Source organism: Armigeres subalbatus, chromosome 3, assembly GCF_024139115.2.
Source record: "Armigeres subalbatus isolate Guangzhou_Male chromosome 3, GZ_Asu_2, whole genome shotgun sequence".
Lineage (NCBI taxonomy): Eukaryota > Metazoa > Arthropoda > Insecta > Diptera > Culicidae > Armigeres > Armigeres subalbatus.
In genome coordinates, this window is record NC_085141.1 from 295,879,168 (window position 1) to 295,903,076 (window position 23,909).

Below are 23,909 nucleotides of genomic sequence, written 5' to 3' on the forward strand. Positions count from 1 at the left end.
CATAAGCAAATGATATGATAAGATTGAATACACGTTGGGAATGACCATGCTAAGAAATTTATGTCACTCCATTGATGATTTTGCTGGGATGGGGCGAAGCTATTAAACTTGCCCTGGCTAATAAGCCTAGGTTTAAGCGCCATTGATCGCTCTCTGAAACGAGAAAAAAAATTAAAAATTTAAATCCCTTCCCCCTTTTTGTTTCTAATTGAAATTGTTAGGGAAATATTGATATCTGTATATGTTTTTGTAATGAGCGAGATTCAAACATGTAACTAGACACGTAGTGCATCATGAGCGTCACATCACCGCGAACATGCGTACTAATGTACAAACTGAGTGAAAGAAAGTAATATTCAAGACTAACATTTACCGGATTGAGCGTAAGCGAGATAATTGTACAATTTTATTTTAAACAACATGTAAAGACTAGATTAAATTATGTGAAAATGTATATACAAAAATGAAAAACGCATACAACATACATACAAATCCCAATGGAATATATGGTTATATAGTTAAGAATAATAAGTCAAAAAGAGAGAAAATGGAATGAGCTCACCAAATTTCCTTGCCGTTTGAGGTCCGTCCGGTGCTTGGTGAACAAGTAGGACCATTCAAAATCCGTACATGCATGGTGCATGGTCTGTCATGGCACCCTGATTCAGCGAACGATATTTCAAGCGCAATTTCGGCATCACGTAAACTTTTCATAAACTGACCTGATACCAATGGACAGTGGGCTTAGAATTTTAAAGCTGTACAATGCTCCATCATCTGGTCACATGCGGAGCAACGAATGTCTTGGTGGCATGTCAAGTTTGGGCGTATCAAGTTTCGCATTAAGAGTTTAGGCACGAATCAAACCTTGCAAACATCCTGCGACATTTCAGATTCACTACTCCAAGAGACATTCGGGACTTCTAGACAACCAGTACTTTTGGGATAACGGGTTTTCTACGCGAATGATCGCCTTCTAACAATTTTGTTTGCTATGTATTGAAACACTAATACACTACACGAAAAGACACATCAACATTATATAAAATTAGCATAAGAGCTGAGCAAAAATGACGGACCGAAAAAACGACACTCCGTTCATTGGTTGTATGACATTCGCCAGAAAGTCATTTGCCAGAAGACCTTTTGCCAGAATCAATATGCCAGAATGGACTATTCCTCAGAAAGTCGTATGCCAGAATGCACCATTCCCCAGAAAGCCATTCGCCAGAATGTACCATTCCCCAGAATGGACCATTCCCCAGAATTGGTCATCATCTATTTGCCATGCACGCGTTTGCCCAGTATGCGCAATAATTCTTAACGCCATAAACTTTTGGCATAACTATGAACAGCGTTAAAATAGAGGGTCATTTGGCATAAGGGACATTTTTTATAATTTTGCTTTGTTGTTGTCGATAATAGAATTGAAAATACCTAATCTGTATATAAGACATATGCATACATAAGCCGAGTATAGCAGCTTGCCTGGATTAAGGCAAAAATGGCGGATGTGATCCTTTCTTTCAATTCGGTGTTTGTCCGGATTAAGGCAATGGTGGATGTGATCCCTTCTTTCAAAATTGGCGCTTGCCCGGATTAACGCAATGGTTGATGTAATTCCTTCTTTAAAAGTAGGCGCTTGCCCGGATTAAGACAATGGTGGATGTGATCCCTTCTTTAAAAGCAGGCGCTTGCTAGGATTAAGGCAACGGTGGATGTGAACCCTTCTTTAAAAATAGGCGATTGTCAGGATTTAAACAATGATGGATATGATCCCTTCTTCAAAAGAAGGCACTTGTCCGAATAAAGGCAATGGTGAATGTGATAACTTCTTTGAAATTAGGCGCTTGCCCGGATTAAGGCAATGGTTGATGTGAACCCTTCTTTAAAAATAGGTGTTTGCCAAGATTAAGACAATGGTCGATATGATACCTTCTCCAAAAGAAGGCGCTTTTCCGGATAAGGGTAATTGTGCATCTAATTCATTCTTTAAAAGAAGGCGCTTGCTCGGACTAAGGCAATGGTGGATGTGGTCGCTTCTTTAAAAGTAGGCGTTTGCCACAAATGAAGCAATGGTGGATGTGATTCCTTCTTTAAAAGTAGGCGCTTGTCCGAATTAAAGCAAGGGTGGATGTGATCCCTTCTTTGCAAATATTGCAAAAAATTGCGTTTGTCTGAAATGAAGCAATGGTGATTGGTGGATATGATACATTTCTTAAAAAAAAAAGGTGCTTGCTCCGATTAAGGCAAGGATAGATGTTATCCGAGTGTCCTCTTTAGCCTAGCGATAAGATGCGCGGCTATAAAGCAAGATCATGCTGAGGGTGACTGGGTTCGATTCCCGGTGCCGGTCTAGGTATTTTTCGGTTTGGAAATTGTCTCGATTTCCCTGAGGCATAATAGTATCATCGTGTTAGCCTCATGATATACGAATGCAACAATGGTAACTTGACTTAGAAACCTCACGGTTAATAACTGTGGAAGTTCTGAATGAACACTAAGCAGCGAGGCGGCTATGTCCCAGTGGGGATGTAATGCCAATGAAAAGAAGAAGATGTTATCCCTTCTTTAAACGTAGGTGGTTGCCCATGTCCGTTGTTGAATATGTCAATTGTGGATATGATTTCTTTTTTAGACATTTTGCTTAGACTTGTAGATATAACTTCTTCAATGAAATTAAATGGCGTCTTGTATCACTTAAAATGATATTATCCAATTGTAGATATGATTTAATTTTTGAAATGAAGTCTGCGTCTGGAATGAGACGAAGAAATATGATATCCATTCGTTAACAGTTTGTTTGTATTAGACAAATATGTTTTTTTTTTGATAAATAGTGTCCACCTTTCTGAAAATTGTTCAATATGTTGAATAATCCCTTTTATGAAAATTAATTATACCGCAAATCCCTTTATTAATAAATAATGCCAAATCCACGTTATGCAAAATTACCTTCTTTATATAATTTGTTTCTATTCTTTACCCATCAATAATAATTGGAATTTCCAGTTTTCTATTTCTGGGGAATGGTGCATTCTGGCAAATTACATTCTGGCAAATGGTCTATTCTGGGGAATGGCTTTCTGGCATATGGTCCATTCTGGCAAATGGGTTTCTGGCAAAAACCATTCTGGCAAATTGATTCTGGCAAATGGTTTTCTGGCAAATGTCATACAATCCGTTCATTTTGAAGAACAGTACTTTTTCAGGTTGTAATAAGGGAGAATGACAGTTTAAGTTAATTTGACGAAAAATTAAAATTGTTGGTTAAACAGAGTCTTTAATACATTTCTTTAGGTAACACTAATATTTTTATTCTTTGCAAAAATATTGTAATTTTCCGATTAATCGATATTTGTTGATGTTGAACATAATAATGCAATACTGCAGATTCAAAATGTTTTCGAAAGACTTTTTTTCGGGTTAGTGTCCCATTCAGGAGTTTTAAAATTTATATTTTTAAATTTTTAAATTTTTAAAGTTTTAAATCTTTAAAATTTTTATTTTTTAATTTTCAAATTTTTAAATTTTCAAGCTTCAAATTTTTAAATTTTTAAATTTTTTAAATTTTTAAATTTTTTAAGTTTTAAATTTTTAATCTTTTAAATTTTTTAAGATTTAAAGATTTTAATTTAAATAAAGAAAGAAGATCTTTTTGAATTTTAAAATTAATCTATGTTTTTAAATTTTAAGATTTTTCAAGTTTTTAATATTGTTTGTTTTCGTTTGTTAATAAAATTTTGTAATATTTATTTTCCTGTACAAATATGATTACAAATATCGTACAAATACGATTTGTACGTTTGTACATCGTAAAAATTTAGTCGCCCACACTATTGTATGCCATGACAAAAATGTGCTTTAATCGGGGCTAAAATCATCTAATTTGATTTATTCAATTTTTTCTTACAATGGATGGCGTGACGAACCCATCCAAGCGTAAAACAATTAAGTCTTATTAGGAAATTTATCAAGTTGCAGGAACTTGGCTCGTGAGTACATCCTTTGAACAAGGGAATATTACGTACCTTTAGTTTCTATGTTATCGAGCCGCTCTGACAAGCTCGAAAAACTATGAAGCGGTAGCTGCTAGCCTACGGAAAATTTTGATGTTATGTGCATCATTTTTTTTTCATTTATTACGCAGGCTAATTGAACAAAATGTTATATGACTAACATTTACTACTGTTGTTGATAACCGAAATGAAAGCTATAATGCCACAGGCGCAGAACCTCGCTGTTGATGCCCCTGTACTTCTTTGAAAATGGGGTCCAAAAATTAGTCCACGGCCCTAATGGGAATCGTAGGCTATAGCTATAGTTTAACATAGTTATTGAACTGGATGTTATCATGGTCCCATCACAATACTATCAATAAAGATCTTGCTTATACTGTGGACATTGCAATTGGATTGGTTTGAGCATGCCACTGGAGTGCCAATTTTTTTGTCTTTATTTCAGAAATCACCTCTTTGGTGCTAAAATCCATATGACCATATTCGTATTCATAAGGGCAATCCATTTAGTCACTCATAGGTCTTGAGCGCCCATATTTAAGACGCCCAAGAAGTAGAGGCCCTTTTTGGTATCGATTCTGGGAATTATAGGTTAAAGATCTCCGAAACAAACCATTGAGTTTGTACTATGCTATCTATGAGGTAGTGTTTTACAGTTAATTGATAGGCGTTTAATATTTCAAATGGTGAAACATCTATTCAGCAACGCTTCTACGATTCTCCACCCATTTTGAAAGTAACAAAGGTGGTTAGAAGCCTCAAAAATGTACTAATAAGCTAGTTGTTGCAAATCGTGGAATTTATTACCTGGGTTACCCGAATTTAAAAAGTAAAGACAAAATAGACACTGCATCATAAGCAAACTGGTTATTGTGTGCGCCATTCTTGGCTGACACAAAGGCAGTATGAAAAACAGTAGCCAGCTCTCCGTTTGGCGTGGAGAATTTTAACCCCCTTGAGATTGGTGCACTTTGAAGAGCTTGAGACGTAACACACTCTGAGAATCGCTTGACTTTGAACTGTTTTTGACGATCAACGATCGGGCCCTGAACAGTGATATTCGGCTGTAGCCCGCACGATCGATTATTGTAGAGAAAATTCCAGTAGCGTAGCGGCCAATTTAGTCACGGATTGTTGAAAATGTACACATTCAATTGTTTGGTTAATGATCTCTGCGCTGTTGCGGCCGATTTTTCGGCCTTTCGCTTCGGCAGCCTCGCCAGCATCAGCAGTAGCACCGTTGCTGATCCCCTTCGCTGAGCGTGATTAGAGTTGATGAATCTCTCGCCACGCCACGCCGCCACCTCTCGGCTTTCAAATGTGTTTCGAAACAGTTTGATTCATAAAAGCCGATCACAATAGCAGCTTCCAATCAGGTAGCATGATCCGGCATGATTCGCCTGAAATTCGGATCGATTTCAGGCTCCCGCAACGAACGCCCCGATCCGCTGGTCGGCAGCTCCAAAGCAAGGCCCCCACATTCCAATATCCGAGAATCTATCAATGAATGAAAGATCGCCGCCATCAAGTAACATTCCTGCCACGGCCAAAAACCGTCGCGGAAAGGAGGAAATTAATCCGATTAAATATTTGTTTGCTATTAAGTGCTAGTTTGTAGCTGATATCAAAACATCAAACATGAAACATCACCCGGCACGGCGTGCAGCTACTCGGTTCGTCGCCTATATGCGGGGATACAAATCACACAAGTTCTTCGTCTGTGTCAACCATAGGTCGTCGGATATAAATAAATCGTAAGCGACGTGTGTCCATCACCGTCCAAGTGTCACTTTGACACTACTACCGCCGGCTGTCAGTAGACGGCTTCGGCGGGCGGCGTGGTGTCCACTTTACTATCATCCATCCAACCGGTCGGCAGCTCCTCGCTCGCGGTGTGGATGAAAAACAAAATAGCTCTGCCATCATCTGCGTACCCAGCGGATCCAACAACAACGGGCGGACTGGGGCTTGATGTTGATGAATTGAAGAAAATAATAAGAATCAAGAAGCCATCAACTTTGGAACAGATTATTGCTCACTTGTCCTTACCACCTCTCTCTCTCTATCTCTCTCTCCCTTTTGTTATCTTGTTCTAGACCGATCCAAGCGCGGGCTATAGCAGCGCGGACGGCGGCCTCCACAGACAGCCAGGCGCAGATTACCGATGTCGTGAGGTAATTTTTTGATGATTATTTTTCTTCCTTTGTACTATGCCACGGAGTACCACAATCACGAGCAAGCGCTTTTGAATGAAATATTTAGGCATTCGAAAAATGATACGTTGTTTGATAAGTTAATCTGGCCTTTGATATTACGCCGAGTTCTAAGCCAATCCAAGTTTCCATCATTAATGTTATTTTTTATCTTGATGAAAATATTACCGATAATATAATCTAATGGGAATTGCAGTGCATTCACCAAAAAAATTATTACATTTTTTATTTCTTATTTTCTTTGTTTCAATTTTCAAAAACAAACTAGTTGTGTTCTTAGAAGCATTCAACAATTTAAGGTTTTCCATATCAAAACATTGGAATGTACCTTTTAGCCTTTTAGTACAATTTTGTTGGGCGAGAAACACAAAACACTAGGATTGTATTCGCTTAGTGCCATTTTTTTTCTTTCTCGTAATAAAGAACTATCGCAAAATGAACAATTTTAGAACCCCCTCCCAACATGTTCTAAAACATCTGAAGTATTATTTGTAAGCTTCCACAGCGTTATGTGAGCGTAAGCGTAATCGTTTTCGAGGCCACGACAACAATCCGTGTAGTTCGATAGATATTTTTCGTATTATCTTTTGAAAGCACTACTTTTTTTTAATACACATAATTTTCTTAGAATTGATTAATGTTAACTAGAATGGAGTTTGAATATGTTTTTGAACATCTAGGATAACGCCATCCAAGTACTGAAGTTATAGAAGTAACTGCTTCATTAACCATTGATCACGATAATCCCGTTTAATCCCTCGCGATTACCCCTTAGCTCCGTATTCAAAACCACAGAAACAACGAGAAATCGTTAAATTTAACAACCTCAATCGTCGACCACACTGCCGCGTGCTTTGTTGTGATCGTTCCGCCACCGCCGAACACGCGGTGCCAGCCCAAAGCTCATTCGTGTCCACGTACGGCACGCACCGAACCGTTTCGCCCCCAAGGAAGGACCGCAAACACTTTCCACGATCCACGATCGCCGGCGCAGGATCGGAACCTCGCTGAGCACCGAGAACAAAAGCAAAACCAGCGAAGAAAGCAAAATCTGCATAACATGCCTGTAACTTTAATATCAAAAGTCGGATCAAGATCAATTTTGAGATTATATTTGCCTTGGCGTGGTCATCAGCGAGTTCCCTTCCGCTGTATTTCACTCCGCCGAACTGGTGTGGTGTCTCGGAAAAATTCCTTCATTGGACGCATAGAACGTGTGCCTGCCGGATTCAAAGCGAAGGAAACCTTTTCGATTTCCAAGGGCAACCGATGAGTGCCGGTTCCTTTGGCACCTTCTTCCTTTGGGCAGTTTGCGGCGCGCTTTTGGGTGCCTTCGCAGGCAGGAATTTCGAAACAGAAGAATGGAAGAAGAAAATATATTAATAAATTTTTAAAACAAGTCACTTATGAACTGTGCCTTGCCCGACTGCTGCACGGATGACGATTCCGTCAGCGGAGGGTATGTCGATAAAATAAACTCTTCGATGGGAATATCACAGCTTCGAGCGAGCCCATACAAGGTGGCCGGAAATAAGATGGTTTTCTGCTAAAAAACCACTACAATAGAAAATATATAAAGTCCGACCATTGGAATAGCAATTGCGGAAATAATATTCACGAATTAAAAATAACCTCCCCAGGCTACTACAAGTTGTGGGCTCGCCTAGGATGTGATGGCGTTTGGCAGTGGGCTCTGTTGAACTTCTCTTAAAAGCAGATTTGAACGCTCAGGTTGGCTATGAGGAGGAGTTTAGACCGCCTATTGGAAAATTCATCGCTCACTGGCTTACGATCGAAAACTGCCAACGAATAATTGATTTCGCCACTTTCAAGAGCATGGTCATTCGTAGCAGCTACTGAGCTACTTCAGTCTTCCGTATCGGTACACCTGCACTCAACCAGCGATTTTCTAACAATTCTGTATAAGAACCTACCACAACCTGTATAAGAAGAACTAGCCAAATATTGTAAGAAAGGCTTGCAAAATTGTAAGGTCTCATACAATATTTTTACACGAACCTATCTTTTTCGCATATGTTCAGTTATAACACACTTTTTGGTAGGTTTTCATACAGAGTTGAGAGAAAATCTAACCGGTTGGGCGTAGAGATTTTCACTTAGGCAGTTCCCCGAAATCAATGACGTCAGTGACTATCGTGGCACTAACATCGACTCTGACCAATATTATGTATTATTTGCTCAGACTAAGGTCGTCGTGATTCATTCGCTTCCTCCACGTACCGTCCGCCATATGCACCCACCATTTTTTTTTATTTTAACCACTGCGATCATTAAGTTGATCTATTGTGGTATACCCCTTGTTAGTATTGCATCTACTCAGATCAGCGAGTTACCATGTGGGGTTACCGCTATTGTCTCCTGACGCGAAGTACCCCAATCTGGTATTACCGTGATGAACTGTTTAGATTGTCGTAAGGCCTTTGTAGCGATCCAACTCGACTGTATCGTCTCATCCTCCCATTTATTAGTCTCCATTTGTATAACACATTTACAAACTCCGCAAAAAGGTTTGGGTCCTATGAACTGGACCATAGATGGTACGCAGAAAACTCCAAATGCGCGTTGGTCCTCCATGAGCATCGTCCAGGTCTCGTGTTCGTAGATGGCAACCGGTCTATTGACCGTTTTGTAGATAGTCAGTTTGGTACGATGGCGAACACTTTTCGATCGGAGCGAACTCTACTGGTATCATTTTCGGCAGTCAACAGTGAGCCCAAGTACACGAATTCTTCGACCATCGCGATTTCATCACCACCGAGAAGGGGAAGAATCGTTTGGCCGAAACCCATTCGTCCGAAAGCCATTTGGGCGAATGCCACTAAGCCAAAACCCATCTGGCCGAAAGGGTCATTTGGCCGAAGGGATCATTTGGCCGAAAGCGTCATTTGGCCAAAAGGGTCATTAGGCCGAAGGTGTAATTTGGCCGATCGAGTCATTTGGTCGAAAGGGTCGTTTGGCCGAAAAGGTTATATGGCCGAATAGGTCGCTTGAAAAGAGAGAAATTAGGAATGAGAATAAAGGTGTCTCACTTCCCACTCTCAATTTTTCTCTTCACACTGTAAAAAGTGAGAAGTGTGGAATGAGTAGTGAGACATCTCACTACCTACTTCGCACCTAATGTTCTGTTTGACCAAATGGTATATTCTTCCAAGCAACTTTCGGCCTAGTGACATTCGGCCAAATGGCTTTCGAGCGAATGGGTTTCGGACAAATGACCCTTCCTTCACCGATACAAACTTGTGCTACTAGGCCGAAAGTTGTTTGGCCGAACAGACTATTACGTCGAATGAGGGTTCACTCACTTCGTCAGTAAATGGGAGAGACTAGCGCGGGGGTGAAAATTTCATTTTCAGTGCAAAACCGGAACCGGCTTTAAGGTCACTCCTGACGGAATCCAAATTTCAAAGTGCTCGCGTTTTCGGGGGCAAACCACTCGATACGGAGGCGGTGCACAACTGTCATTTTTGTTGATTTAGCTTTGCTGCGTCGCAGCATGCGTGAAAAAATAAAAATGACAGTTGTGAGTTGCTTCCGTATCGAGTAGTGTGCCCCCGAAAACGCGAGCACTTTAAAAGTTGGATTCCGTCAGGAGTGACCTTAAGAGATCTATATCCCGTGATGGCCAATTTGGAAAGCAAATTCCAAATATGACTTGCTACACATCATATGTCATAATTTTGCGATCAGGAGCTCGAAAGTGACCTCCAAGAATTGTTATGGCCAAACCTGGCCACATTGACATGGTCCTAGGACCCCCGGAATCCGGTCCCGGTGGACCACTTTTGCGAAAATTCCAAATATGGCTTGCGACACATCATAAGAAATAATTTTGCGATCAAGAGCTCGAAAGTGACCTCCAGGAATTGATATGGTCTAACCCGGCCACATTGTCATGGTCCTAGGGCATCCGGAATCCGGTTCCGGTGGACCAAGTTTGCGAAAGATCCAAATATGGCTTGCGACACATCATGTCATAATTGTGCGATCAAGAGCTCGAAAGTGACCTCCAGAAATTGATAAGGTTTAACTTGGCCACATTGACATGGTCCTAGGGCACCCGGAATCCGGTCCCGGTGGACCAATTTTGCGAAAGTTCCTAATATGGCTTGCGACACATCATATGTCATAATTTTGCGATCAGAAGCTCGAGAGTGAGGTTCCAAATATGACTTGCGACAGATCCTATGTCATAATTTTGCGATCAGGATCTTCAAAGTGAGCCCACCTGGCCGCTTTGACATGGTCCTAGGGCATCCGGAATCCAATCCCGGTGGACCAATTTTGCGAAAGTTCCAAATATGACTTGCGACGCATCATATGTCATAATTTTGGGCTTTGGGACAGAATGTCGAAAGACAAAAGGTCGAAGGACAAAAGGTCGACGGACAAAAAGTCGAAGACACAAAAGGTCGAAGACACAAAAGGTCGAAGGGACAAAAGGTCGAAGGGACAAAAGGTCGAAAGGTCAAAAGGTCGACGGGACAAAAGGTCGACGGGAAAAAAGGTCGAAGGGACAAAAGGTCGAATGAACAAAAGGTCGGAAGCCCAAAATTTAAAAATCTATAATTCTGTACACATGAAAAAGACTAATTATACGACAACACGTTTGAAAACATGTTTATGAAGAAAAATCTAGCTTATTACATTTCCCATAGATTTCTCCTTCTTTATTTCATGGGCAGTTCTTTAACCAATTCATAGTGAATATACAGTAGCCAGGGCGAGCATTGTACGATTTTTATTAGTTCTCGGGATGAAGAAGCTGAATAATTAGTTCTTGTTAGATCGTGCTCTTGTAACACATGTCGCTTTGAGTGCATGTTCGAGTGAAACACGTTGGTTTTGGTTACTTTTAATCAGTGTTGTATAATGATTTATTTCTCAGCTAATAGACGCGACTTCCTATGCATTCCTATACATTACATTCCGATGTCGATCATGGAGATACAGAAGATTGTCAGTCTCTTGTAGCAATGTGTTTTCCATTTATTAGATCATGTATTAGCTGAGGATGTTATTGATTTTAATTCAACGTGACGTTGCTATTTTTTTTTTAATAAGAAATGAACACTGAAGCATGTACACTAAGACTGGCCTTAAGTGTACACAACAGCTTAAATTGCATATTAATCGGTGATTTAACTGTACGAATTATTATAATTAACATTCAATCACGCGTGATGTTGTATTTTGTACAACATTAACGAAAAATCGCTCTCATGGTACACAGCATGAACGAGGCGGTTTATAATCATGATTATGCATATGCATATTGCATATTGGTGGTAGAGTTTTGTGTAGAAATAAAAGGTTGTGGGTTCAAGTCAAGATTGGACCATCGTTCTCACGAACAGTCTGTAGGTAGGTTATCTAAATCGCTCAAAAAGGTATCTTATATTACAATTTCCTTGTGCCCAGATTCATTAAATCCATTATTAAAACAATCTAATTTGTTGAAAACATGGCCCAATCTGACCCCTATTTGGTCAATTGTCACCCTCGATGACGGTATCTACATCATAGTTTTGTTTTGTATTGTTCTCAATACTATGGCTTTTAAATTTTAACCAATTTAGTAATTTCGACATTTTGTTCCTTCGACCTTTTGTCCTTTCGACATTTTGTCCTTTCGACCTTTTGTTCCGTCGACCTTTTGTCCCTTCGACCTTTTGTCCATTCGACCTTTTGTCCTTCGACCTTTTGTCTTTCGACCTTTTGTCCTTCGACCTTTTGTCATAGATTCTAATTTTGCGATCAGGAGAGTGACCTCCAGGAATTGATATGGTCTAATCTGGCATTCAGACTCCGGTCCCGGTTTACCACTTTTGCGAAAATTCCAAATATGACTTACGAATTATAAAAGAACATCTTGGAATTTGAATGACATTTGCTAAAAATACAAATATGACTTTCGATTATTGATATGACTCTCCAAACCACATTGCAATGGGTTTCAACCCAAAATTTTCCTAGACCGGATCGAGAATGATGAATTGGTTTTCCTCTTGGACCATATCAATTCCTGGAGGTCACTTTCGAGCTCCTGATCGCAAAATTATGACATATGATGTGTCGCAAGTCATATTTGGAACTTTCGCAAAATTGGTCCACCGGGACCGGATTCCGGATGCCCTAGGACCATGTCAATGTGGCCAGGTTTGGCCATATCAATTCCTGGAGGTCACTTTCGAGCTCCTGATCGCAAAATTATGACATATGATGTGTCGCAAGTCATATTTGGAATATCCTTTCAAAATTGGCCATCACGGCATATAGATCCCTTAAAGCCGGTTCCGGAAGGGCGAATAATCCCTAGACTGGTTAGAAAAAGTTCCATCACGGGCAGAACATGTCCGATATACATTTCCGAGTTAACCAATCACAGTATTAGGTCATTTTAACAGCATAGACTAAAGTTTCAGTCGGCAATACCCATCAGGATAAAAAACTACCCCACTACAATCCGGAATAACTCCGGGACCAAGTGGCCGATCCTAATTTTAATTATACAAATTATACAAATTATACAAATCGGTTCAAAAACGCCGGAGATATTCAATTTTTAAGTTAATTTTTACCCCTACCATCAGACGTATACCTTATAAGGGTTAATGTGTTTTTTTAATTCTAGGATTAAGTTCAACAAAGGGTAAATAGGTTATTTGGTCGAATAGGTCATTTGGCCGAATAGGTCGTTTGGCCAAACAAGTCATTTTGCCGAACAAGTAATTCGGCCGAACATGTGATTTGACCACATAGGTCATTTGACGTCTCACTTCTTTCTTCTCAACCATCATTTCTCACTTCTTTTCTTTCTTCGCTTTTTCCACTTTCACAGTTAGAAGTGATGAGTGAGAAATGAGGAATAAGAAGTGAGAACTGAGACGCCAAACTTCTCACTCCTCGTTTCTCACTGCTCACTTGTCACTGTGAAAAGTGAGTAGTGCAAAATAAGATGTGAGACATCTAACTACTCAATTCACACTTCTCACATTTCACTGTGATAAGTGAGAAGTGAGACGCCTTTTTTCTCACTTCGCACTAACTGTAAAAAGTGAAAAGTGCGAAGTGAGTTGTGAGACAACAACTCACTTCGCATATCTCACTTTTCACAGTAAGAAAAAAATTGAAAAAAATAGTAGTGCGAGGGGAGAAGTAAGATGTCTCAACTCACTTCTCACTAATAATTTCTCACTTCTTACTACTCACTGTGAAAAATGAGAAATGCGATGTGAATAGTCACGTCGCACTACTCATTTTTCACAGTGAGTAGTGAGAAGTGAGAAATGAGAAGTGAGACGTCTCACTTCTCACTTCTTTCCAATCATTTCTCACTTCTAACTGCAAAAAGTCAGTAGTGAGAAGTGAGAAAAAAAATATCTCACTTCTCACTTCTTACCGTGAAAAGTGAGTGGTGCAAAATGAGAAGTGATCCGACTCACTGCTAATTTCTAATTTCTCACTATTTACAGTGAAAAGTGAGAAATTTTTAGTACGGGGAAGTCTCACTTCTCACTCCTCATTTCTCATTTCTCACTGTAAAAAGTGAAAAGTGTGAAGTGAGTAGTGAGACGTCTTACTTCGCACTACTTTTTTGACAGTGAGATGTGAGGAGTGAGGAATGATAAGTGAGTAATGTGAATTGAGAAGTGAAACGTCTACTCACTATTCTCAGTTATAAGTGAGAAATGATTAGTGAGAAGTGAGATGTCTCACTTCTCACTAATCATTTCTCACTTTTCATTGTGGAAAGTGGCAAGAGCGAAGTAAGAAGGGAGATGTCTCTCTTGCATTTTTGCAGTGAGAAGTGAGAAATGATGATTGAATAGTGATACATCATAACACCTATTTAGCCATGACCTATTTGGCCAAATTATGTTTTTAGCCGAATGACTTGTTCGGCCCATAACCTATTCGGCAAAATGACATATTCCCCTAGCAGCACAAGTCAGGCAAATCTGATTGCAGCAATTTGAATGCGACTAAATCTGGTCACATATAAGTTGCAGTAACCTATGTGGAATATGTGTGCTGCTAGGGTCGGCCAAATGACCTATTCGACTAAATGATCTATTCGGCCAAACGATCTATTCGCCCAATTGACCTATTCTCATTTTTTCAGTGAGAAGTGAGAAATTATGATTCAGTAGTGAGAGGTGAGACATCAAATTACCTATTGGGGAAAATACATATTCGGCCGAATGACTTGTTCGGCAGAATAACCTATTCGGTCATATGACCTATTCAGCCATATGTCCCGTTTGACCAAATGAATTCCGACTAGATGGGTTTCGGCCCAATGGTTTGTTCGGTCTGGTGGCATTCAGTCAAAGGGGGTTTGGCTAAACGACCGTTTCCCTTTGACGTTTATGATGACTAGTCCAAACCGGTTAGCTTCGCTCTTCAGTCTTAAAAAATGGCTGCCTCCATCTTCTCAAAGTCACATACGTTCCATAATATCTATGTCGTCGGCGAAACCAAATAACTGGACGGACTTCGTGAAAATCGTACCATTCGTGTCAATCTCTGACCTTCGTATTGCTCCTTTCAAAGTGATGTTGAATGACAGGCACGAAACCCTCTGCGGGTTTCGATGGGACTCGAGAATGCCCCTGAAACTCGAACAACGCACATCACCCGATCCATCGTCTACATGATTAAACGGATCAGTTTATCCGGAAATCCGTGTTCGTGTATTAGTTGCCATAGCTGGTCTCCATCGATCGTGTCATATGCGGCTTTGAAATCGATAAATAGATGATGTGTAGGTGTTGTAAATATTCGCGGCATATTGTAAATCAAAAATTTGTTCTTAAGAAAAAGTTTTGATTTTCTTTTTGGAATAGACACTTAATATATTTGTTACAATTGGCTTGAATGCCTTTAATGTGATTTTTGAAACCCGTAACACTGGGTAGATACCTCTTCGTAGTGTGTTACGGGGTAAGTTCTACCATGGTCATACATTGCCAGGTACAGGCACATCCTGACCCAACGAATATCTTCCCAATATCCAACTCCGTGGTATTTATTCCTTCTCTCCCTAGTGACGGTACAGATAAGCGTGGCTATGAATAGTTGTTCTAATGCTTTTGTCATTTTTGTCATAGATTGAAATTAAGGACTACACCCACCTTGATTTCTGATAGCAATCTGGACAGAGATTTCAAAGGAAACATGAGTATCACTAGTTTCCAGTCCACGAAATAATTTCTAGTAGTTTATTTATTTTCCGTATTTTATTATGCTTATTTTTCATATTTTTACATTTTATTTTTTTAAGTTTCCATATTTTTATTATTTTACATTTTTACATTGTATATTTTTTTAGTTACGTATTTTATCTTATATATAAAAATGAAATGGTCTGTGTTCGTATCCGCATAACTCGAAAACGGCTGGATGGATTTTTTTCATTTCTTCAGCAGAAACATTCATTATAGTTTCCGACGGGTTTATATGATATTTCCTAATGCGAAAATTACGAGTAAAGTTGAGCAAATCGTGAAAAACTAAAATTGTGATTCCTATGAACTTTGCATGGGCAGTTCGGAACGCACATTCTCGCCTACTATGCAGGACAACGTCTGCCGGGTCGACTAGTACCTTCTAAATCTTACACTTTTATGTATATTATTTTTCTGTATTAAAATTTTTATTTTATTATGTTTTTATATTATCATATTTTTATATTTCTTTAAATTTAACATTACACCTTCTTATTTGATATTTCGGGACCGCTTTGCGATTTGGGCGTAACTTATTTTGTAAACAAACATTGGAAGGCGAATTCCTGCTCCAGGAGGCATTTCCCGAGAAAGCCACGGTATGTATTCGGCAGAGTAGGCTTTCCTCTATCAGATGGGGGAACTAGTTTTGGGGAAAATCGCTTGCATTCTGCTTAATCCATGAAACAATGTTTGTTTACAAAATAAGTTACGCCCAAATCGCAAAGCGGTCCCGATTTATTGTTTTAATATTTTTAAACTTTTATATTTTGTATTTTTGTATTGTCATATTCAGTGTTGGGAAATGTACATTAAAACACTTTGATTATGCGAATGTTTATCTTTTTTTCAGTTAAATTTCTTGCGCCAAACAAGCCGAAACAGTTTGCCAAAAAAAATGTACGCGACATCGTGACATTTATTTTTCCGATGAAGCAAACTGTTTGCTTGCTGCTACGTTAGAGTCGTGCCGGCGCGCGGTCAACATTTGCGTGAGATTTTTTGTTTCGGCTCGTGCGCAGCGCAAACAGCACAGAATCGAGTTCAATAACCTGTGGCGCCTAGAAGGAGTGCTATCCGTAGGTACTGATTTATTCGTTCTTGTCTCTAAATCAAGCAAGTAGTAATGAAATGAATATTTCCCACCAAAAACGGTTATACGCTGTGAAATTATTGTACGAAAACATTAATTGTGGGGAGAGAAAATGGTAAAAGCATGTGCTGACTGTCGTCTGCTTGGCGTGGCTGCTGCTGTGGCTGCCGTGGTTTTGTTTTTTTTTTTGCATAGAAGAAAGAATGGTAAAAAAAAATGTCAACCATTCCCGTCCCTGGTCATATTTTTATAATTTTATGGTATTACACTTTCAAATTATAATATTTTTATGTTTTCCACATTCTTATATTTTTGCTATTTTAATACTTTTATATGCTCACATTATAATGCTTTTATATTTTTATATTTTCATGCTTCAAATTTGTTAATCTTGTACATGATCATATTTTTATACTTTTGTTTTTTTAAATTTCAAGTTCCATATTTTAATCTTTTGTTTTTTCATATATTTCATATATTTTGAATTTTCATATATAATTTGCATATTTACATATTTCTATATTTTCATGTTTTCGTTTCATATGTTTTTATACTTTCATATTTCCATGTTATATATTTTTGTGTTTTAATATTTTTTATTTTCAGATCTTCATATTGTCATTCCATATTTTATTCTTTTTTATCACTTTTTATATTTAAAATTTTCAATATTTTCGTATTCTCATATTTTTGTATCTTCATTTTTCAATTTCATGTTTTCATATTATTATATTTTCATATAGCAATTGTTATTCTCTTATTACATTATATTTTTATGTTTCTTATTTTCATATTATAAAATTTTAATATTATCATGCTTTTACATATTTATATGATTGTATTATGTACCTTCAAATTTTCATGATTTAACATTTTCATAGTACGCTACAAAACATCACAGGAATGAAAGCTTCACAACCTGCCATGTAACCTTTATGCAGACGACGTCCTGGCACATGACCTGCTATCTGATACTCATAACATTCTAAATAATAATTAAATTTTTTACAATTTCCAGCTTCTTCTACAAGAGATGTACATCCCGAGTTAACTTCGGCTCCTAGTTGATGTTATATTCTACAAATATATATATATATATATATATATATATATATATATATATATATATATATATATATATATATATATATATATATATATATATATATATATATATATATATATATATATATATAAAATTTAATATAATTTATTATTATAATGTTATTCATTTCACTACATTTTTTTATAAATTTGTTTATTAAGGCTCAGGCGTTTTCTCAAAACTTAACGGAGCCAAAAACAATTTAAATAACACAAAGTGGTTATTTTAACAATAAAAAAGCATCATCTAGCGGTCTTTCGAGAGCTCTTTCTCGGTGGTGCTCGCTCGGTGGATCCAGAAGAAGCAAATTGTGCCCGATGCTGGCTTGCCTCTAGCTTTCGTGTTTTTTCCTTCATGACTACCTTGAAGTTATTGACCAGCTGCGAACAGTTTGGAATTCCGAACGTTCTTTCGATATACTTGTCGTCAATATCCGATCTCTGCTTTTCTGGCATCTCTATTATTTCCTGCATCTGACTTTCTTCCTCTTGATGGTCTCCAACAATTTCTTCCTCTACTTCAATGATTTCCCCTTCCATTACTTCCGCTTTTTCTACAATTTCCGATGTTTTCGCTTCTTCTGCAATTTCCGATGGTAGAATGGTGATTCCGTGTTGTGGGTCCCGATTTTTCCTCGAAGGGCAAATGTTTTGACGATGCCCTGTAGCTTGACATAAAAAGCATGTGTTCCTCAAACCGTCATGGAAAACTTTTACTTTTCGGAAGTTAACTTCAATCGACGGAGGGATTTCCTTCGCAATTTCCATATATACACCCCTAACACCAGTGTAGACATGGTCCAAACCCAGGTGAGGAGGAAACTTTTCTCTAATTGTACGATGAACTTTTCCGAACTGGTTGAGAACCACTGTCAGTCCGTTGTCTGTTATCTCCGGTGGCAGGTCAAACACCCGAACGTAACGAGAATTGCGACCCGCTTTCATCATGCACACCTCCAACTAATAATTCCGGCAGAGCACATCTGTAGTCGCATGCGTCGTATACGACAGATGCCGAGCGACTACATATTTATATACAACTACCAAAATAAGAACTTAAAAAGAACGCGGTGCGTATGGTACGGTATGTCCACGCATCCTTCAACCCCTGTAGATTCGTGATACGTATCATGTTAAAGTGACTACTTGAACACGATACATCTTGAAGAATCATCTCTGCGGCAAACACAACGCAGTGGGCCTGGCCGCTTTGAAGTTTATGTCATACCACTGGTATGCTGTGAGCCTCAATATTGCCAAAAAAAATATTGGGCATCATCTAACTCAATGATTTTCCAGGATGCTTTCTTTGTACTGGATGCGTTTGGGTTCGATTAGATTAGATTAGATTAGAATGCCTTCAATGTGATTTTTGAAAGTTAATTTTTGATCGAACAGAAGTCCTAAATATTAAGCTTCGCTAGACAAATTAATTGGAATCCATTAATAGTGACAATATGTCTGCTAAAAGGTTTTGGATAAGATGCTCTCGGCTTCGGTAAGGTTGACATTCTCGGGAAGGCCTTCCACGACTGGGTTTGTCCAAATTTTTTGTATTGTTGAGGTCTCTTTGGTATTATTCTGATAAAAATGAATAAAAAAAATCCCTTCATTATTACAAAAAGCTCGCCACTGCGTTCGCTGCTAGCCCCTTTTGGCCGAGTGAACTCGACCGGAGTGGCGTTCTTTGAAGCGATAATGGGCGGAACAGTTTCGGTCATCAGGCTTTTCACGCGCAGTCCAACGACCACGCGTTTCCCGTCGACAATTCCGTTCCTTGAATTAGTTCTTGCCGGGCTCGACATTAATAATGATGATGATAATGCTGATGTGGTGTCAATTTCCACGAACGGGACTCGCACATGTGGAAATCGGTTTGGTAAACTGTGACCAAGCTTGCCGCGGCACGGGCGCGGGCAGTGCGACGGAGAAAATTGATCACCTGTTTCATAGTCGGAGAGTAGTTTGTAGCTGATGAAATGATTACGGGGTCACCTTTTCAACACGTCAATCACTGCCGTCGGGATGCCGCTCGGCCACAAAGGTATCATTATCCTTTTAGGAAGTCATTATGAGCTTTGTGGATGGATTAGCTGACTGGTGAGGCGGCAGATGTTTGAAGCAATATTTAGTGACCGGCATCAGGAGTGGAGTGTGCATTATAAGGAATAACATAAATTGGATGTTTGATGCAAGCGTTGATATTGTAGTGAAAAATAAATTAATTAATTTACTTTAATACCAATTTTAAATGTTGTTGCGCATTAACATTTGAATAGGAGATATACAATTACATTTTTTTTAGATTGTAGCATCAAAAAGATACCATGTCATAACAAAATCAAAAAATCATCATCCTGTTGTAAATTATTGCCAGATTCAAGTTAATTAAATGATTACCTTGATAGCACCTTGCATTCGCTGCACCCCGTCCCGCATCGCTTTCTAAATCAAGTGTTTGGCCGTCCAATTTCTGTTTCTCCTTCGACTCGTCTTCTAATGGATGTCGATGCAACAAAAACATCCCAATCTGTACTGCGGTCGATTTCAAACTGATTGATGAAATCAACGACCGACAACAGCCTCCTAGCAGTAACAGGTTGAACCAAAAATCAAAACCAGAATCAAGAGTCATCAAAGAAGAGTGTGAGTGTTCTGATCTTCGATCGTATCTGGTCCTTTGATTCAGTGCCGAAACCGAAGACAGACAGCCATAGTGAAGGATCGATCACAACGAAACAAAAGTCTGTCGGTTGGGTTAGGTGTTGAAGTCATTTGTTTGTTGAAGTTTATTAGAGGAATTTAGATCTTGCCTCAGGTGTTTGGTGCTCCGTCGAAAGAGGTGTGCATCGCGAGTGCTCTGATTGCCTCGTCATGATTTGTGACTTCGAGATAGGTACACTGGGGTCGCTTTTTACGCACGCGGTTTGTGTTTGGTTATTTGTGGCGTTCGTGCATTTGCTTATTTTTTTCTAGAAAATTTCTTACTTTTGAGAAAAACTCGATGGGCCGTATCCAGAATGTGGGAAAGTAATCCGGTGAAAATGATTCTCGAATGGCACACGAAGACGAGGTGGGGCGTATTCGAGGATGGAGAGATGCAGCCTCGAACCGTGTATTGTGGCGTCCAATTGTTGATTCAGTGTTATCTGTTTAGATGTAGACTAAATAAATGACATTTTGTTAAGAAAATTATTTTGAGCTTTTTAGTGGAATGTCTTCACTTGTCATAAGACGAGTTTGTACAATCCCATTTAATTCCACCACTTAATTGTACCTTGACAGATACGTATTTCGACCTTACTGTTGAGGTCGAAATACGTATCTGTCAAGGTACAATTAAGTGATTGAGTTAAATGGGATTGTACAAACTCGTCTTATGACAAGTAAATAAATGAAATAAATAAAATGAACGAAGGCGAGGTACGCAGCGAGCAAGGTGGATCGATCAGGTAGTAAACGATTTGCTGACCCTCCACAGGAGCCAGTAGTTGGACTAGCGTTCAAACTAGATTTGAAACCAAGCAGTGCCAACTACGACGGGAATTAGCTTACTACCCTACTGCTCAACAACAATAATTCCTTTGCAAAGCTATTGAACGCAATTTTGATTTTTAAATCAACTATCTATCTATGAGTCCCTCTCTCTTTGCATCCCTTTTGACAGAACATATTCGACTCGATTGGACAGAACATTCGAAATAGTGCACTGCGAAAGGATAATGTCGTACGAAATAGATAAAGCCGCAGAATAGAGTTAAGCAAAAATTTACGAATCGATTGATTCGTTCTGCAGTTTAGAATGCACATTATTTGAACGGTGCCAAAAAGATTGAAATTGTTCAACGAAGGTTTGTTTGATTCGTTTTCCGCCATTTGCCATGGAGCAATCCTCAGTACCTCGGTACGACCAATGTGCCACGAATAATCCACGAGCAAATTTAGGCTAGATCATGGACACATTGAATGAGAAGCGTGAGCTTTCTCGTACTATAGATCTTTACTTGAATTGTAACGTGCGTTCAGCAAGGTGGGTTTGATTACCATTTTTCTCGTTCCAATATTAAGAGATTTTTTGTAAATTTAGTTGAGCATCATGTCAGGCAATTGCGTTCATCCAAAGAGGTCATAATTTTATTTATTTTTGCCTGATACCGAGCAGTTGCGTTTATTTGAAGAAGGCATCATCTCTGTTCATTTTATACCGGGTAATTGCATTCAATTAATGAAGGCATTCTGTCTTATTTTTGCCTTATATCAGACAGACGCATTGATTTAAAGAAGGCATCGTTTCCTTTGCTCGCCTTATACCGGACAAACGCGTTAATTTAAAGAATGCATTATTTCTTCTTTTTGCCTTCTGCCGGACAAATGCTTTGATTTATTTGACCGAACATGTTATTTGGCCGAATAGGTCAGTTGAAAAGTGAGAAATGAGGTGTGAAAGTGAGACGTCTCACTTCTCACTGTGAAAAGTGAGTAGTGTGAAGAGGTAGTGAGACGTCTCACTACTTACTTCGCGCTTCTCACTTTCTACAGCGGGAAGTGGAAGATAAAGAGTGAGAAGTGGGACGTCATATTCAGTCAAATGTCGTATTCGGCCAAATAACCTATTCGGAAGACTGCGGTGGGCCGAGCACGTAGCCAGAATGTCGGACAGTAATCCGGTGAAAATGGTTCTCGACAACGATCCGACGGGAACAAGAAGGCAAGGTGCACAGCGGGCAAGGTGGATCGATCAGGTGGAGGACGATTTGCGGACCCTCCGCAGACTGCGTGGTTGGCAAAGTGCAGCCATGGACCGAATGGAGAAGACTTTTATGTAGTTTTAGTCTGGTAATAAAAGGTTCGTGGAATAAGCCTGTTGTGGAAGGTTCCAGAATTCGCCGATTTTTTCAACAGACAGTCAAATTAATTTGTCAATGGTCAGCTACAAAGCTGTTATAAAATGTTTATTGAATATAATATTTACATAAATATACAGATTTGATTTTCACTTACATATTCGGTGTTAGAATAACAGAGCTCAATTGTTCAGATACCTCCTCACATAACAACTATCGGTGTATGTTTAATGTCACAGCTATGAAGCTTGTTCTAGGGGTGCTAAAGTTTTTTTGGCATATTAATTCAAATTGAAGATGCGATATAAAGCGCAACAAAGCCCATGGGGTGATTCATTAATATTGACCTCTCTAGTCCCTTAGAGCTTCTCAATTTGGCTAAAAAATTTCGAGTTTCGTGTTATCAAACATAAAATTGCTTGCAAATATGTGCTTTGATAATCCCAACTGTATTAGCTATCTTGTATACGCCATTTCTTGGCAATTCCATCCCTCGAGCGGTTATCGGAAAGCCCTCTGGAATTCCAAAAATTCATCCCAGAGCTTTGATTTTTTTCGTAACAATCCATCTTGTCGAATGGGTGGTGCAATCAATAGTGAAAGTCTCTCTCTGACCTTCATATGTCCCAGAAACGGTCTTTCGGAAGATCTGGAACATCGGAAAAAGTGGCCAAATCCAAAAGTTCATCCCGGAGTTTCGCGATTTTTTCGTAACGATCCTTCCTGGCGAACTGTGGAAGCAATCAATAATGAAAGTCTCCAAATATCCCAAATACGGTCCTCCTGAAGATCCGGAATATCCGTAAAATGGCCAATCCCAAAAATTCATCCCTAAGCTTCGTGAATCCCCAGAGGAACTTCTGGAGGAATTCCTGGAAATATTTCCTTATTAGAACTTCTGAAGAAACTTCCGGAAGAAATTTCTGAGGAGTCTCCGGAGCAACTTTCAGAAAAATACTCGGAGGAATGCCATTAGGAACTTACCAAGGAATTACTTGTTGAACTTCAGGAGGATTTTGCGGAGGAACTTCCGGATGAATTCTTGGAAGAACTTTTAGAGGAATTCCTCAGAAACTTTCCGAGGAATTACTTGATGAACTTCCGAAGGGATTACCGGAGGAACTTCTGGACGAACTTTCAGAGGAGCTTCTGGAGAAGCTTACGAGGAATTCAAGTAGAAACATCGCCACGCCGTCTTCAGTGCCCGCACTTGACTTGACTTTTATTATCGTCATTGGAGGACTTTTACTATTGATTGGATACATAATCCACCCATATGAATGAAAGCGAAAATTAGCAAAACTGTGGGATGCACTTTTGGAATTGACCATTTTCACTGATATTCCTGATCTCCCGGAGGACCGTTTAGTGAACATTCAGACGTCACA

The 23,909-nt window shown here is 39.1% G+C and overlaps 1 pseudogene; it reads left to right on the forward strand.

Moving 5' to 3' along the window:
• Positions 1-23,909, forward strand: part of LOC134224900 (protein gooseberry-neuro-like) — a 164,554-nt pseudogene that overhangs the window by 38,719 nt on the left and 101,926 nt on the right.